At 28.4% G+C, this 2,405-nt stretch overlaps 1 protein-coding gene across 1 annotated transcript in view; it reads left to right on the plus strand.

Annotated features, from left to right (window-relative positions):
• LOC107702518 (CLIP-associating protein 1-like) overlaps positions 1-2,405 on the plus strand; it is a 71,333-nt gene that overhangs the window by 23,528 nt on the left and 45,400 nt on the right. The gene's annotated exons all lie outside the window — the stretch shown is intronic.

The following is a 2,405-nucleotide window of genomic DNA, read 5'->3' on the forward strand; positions in this document are numbered from 1 at the left end:
ATTTATATGTTATTAAAATATGTATTTATATATATATATTCTATCATTAATATGCATTATTATTATTATTATTATTATTATAATTATTTATTCGTATTAATTATTATTATAAGTCGACCACCTGCCTTCTCTCATATTTTATTTTTATATAGTTTGTTTTTAAATATATATTTTAATCATTTATTTTTCTTTTTTGACATTTTACACAAAATTGGTTATTTTTTAATTAACTTTTTTTATTATTTTATTGTTATTTATGTTATTTTTTTATTAAAATATGTATATATATTGCTCCAGTTTCCACACACACACACACACACGCGGAGGCAGGGAGGGGTCGAGCTGCTGCTGGAGGCTGTGTCAGAATGAGGCAGTGTGGGAAAGCCTGACGCTATGTTGAGGAAGCTGGTGTGCCGGAGGATCTGCGCCTGTAAGCATCTCACTGTCTGAGCACTGCATGAGCGGAGAGACGAGACAGACAGACAGACAGTAGGTCAGGAGGGGACGAGCGTGCAGTCTCTGTTTGAGTGGTGTATCACGAATGATAGCGGCTCACATCTGTCTGTCTCTCTGCCTCTGTCTTTCTGAAATCTGATCGCTGTGATTAAATGCTGCATGCAGGCCGCATGTGTGTGTGAGTGTGTTTTGCCTTCATTTATGTCCTCAACCTGCATTATGGAACCTTTCAATTGAAAATGCTTAATAGACTTTTAAATAATGTAATAACAAATAATGCTTTGTGAAGGTTAGAGGACAGAAAATGTAGTTTTCGCAGTGTAAAAACAAGAACAGAAGTGTGTTTGTAGACAAAAATTGCATTATTATAATTAGACTGTCTCCATCCTTTTGACTTGCCTTCTCTAATTTGATTTTTATGCTTTTTATTTTTTTAAATAAGATGTTTTAATTCAGTCTTTTTTTTCATTTCGCAGCAAATCGCAGGACCAAAAACAGTATTTTTTTTTTATTAATTATATATTTTTATTTTAATATTAAATTATATTTTTTTATATTTATTTTATATTAAAAAATTATAATATTTTTAAAGTATTTTATTTAATAAATTTACTTAATTCATTTATGGGCACCAAATGTTCTCATAACTTGCCTTCTCTATTTAATTTTTTTTTATGCTTTTTAAAATTTTTAAATAAGATATTTTAACTTTGTCTTTTTTTTTTCTTATTTTCCATTTTACACAAAATTGGACCAATAAATGATTTACAATTTTTATTTATTATTTATTATATATAGTTATATTTTTATATGAAAATTGTAATAATTAGTATATTTTCTAAATTATTTTATTTATATTATTAAATTAATTAAATTATTTTTTATTCATTTATGGGCACCACATGTCCTCACAACCTGCGTTATGGAAACTTTCAATGGAAAATGCTTTATAAACCTGTAAAATAATGTACTAATTAAAATATGCAAATTGTGGGTTAGAGGACAGAAAATGTCATTTTCTCAGTGTAAAAACAAGAATATGTTTACAAATGTGTGTTTGCAGACAAAATTGTCTTCAGAAATGACATTTTGAGGGTGTTTTAATTGTAAGAATGATCATAAATTGAGTAAATAATGTTTTAAGTTCTCTTTTAGGGGTCAGAGAAGGGTTTGAGTGTGTTTTTTATGTAAAATAATAGATGCTTGTGGTTTGGATGTCTGGATGAATGTGTGTTCGTTTCCCTGGAGGTTTCTGGAGTAGTTGGGGGCGTGTTAGAAGGCCGTTCACAGTGAAGGATTGTGGGAGAGAGGTGTTGACACTAATGCATGATGAATAAGGTCGGGGTGTGTGTGTAAATAATTCATGGCGATTGATCGCTGCTCTGGCAGATTTTGGTGCTGGATTCACACACTTCAGATTCACACACATACGGCACATGCTCTTCATGAAGTCTGTAGGTGCAGCGTCATGAACTGTACTTATGTCTTATGTACTGTATTCATGTTTCGTTTACATGCATTAAGCTGAATTTAACTTTTGGTGCAAAGTTGTTATGGTTCACTGAAACGAAAGCTATTAAAAGCCTTGTTGTTAAAAAATTAAATTAAAATAAAGGCAAAATAATATAAAATATAAAAATTGGATGAAAAACGTAACTAAATTTGAAATAAACATGTAATAATACAATAAAAAACACAAATGTAAATATATATATATGCATGTGTAAAAAAATGGTTTGGGACCATTTTTCTATATAAAATAATAGATGTTTGTGGTTTGCAATATTTAATTATATATATATATATAAACTAATTAAAATAATAAAAACCCTAATTAAATTGATACAATTAAATAAAAAAAAAATTAAAAATTAAAACATTAAACCTTAAAAAACAAACACTAATAAAATGACAAAAGCATGTAACAAGATTAAAAAATTGAATTAAAA

The sequence above is a fragment of the Sinocyclocheilus anshuiensis genome, unplaced genomic scaffold (assembly GCF_001515605.1).
Source record: "Sinocyclocheilus anshuiensis isolate Anshui unplaced genomic scaffold, SAMN03320099.WGS_v1.1 scaffold21, whole genome shotgun sequence".
NCBI lineage: Eukaryota > Metazoa > Chordata > Actinopteri > Cypriniformes > Cyprinidae > Sinocyclocheilus > Sinocyclocheilus anshuiensis.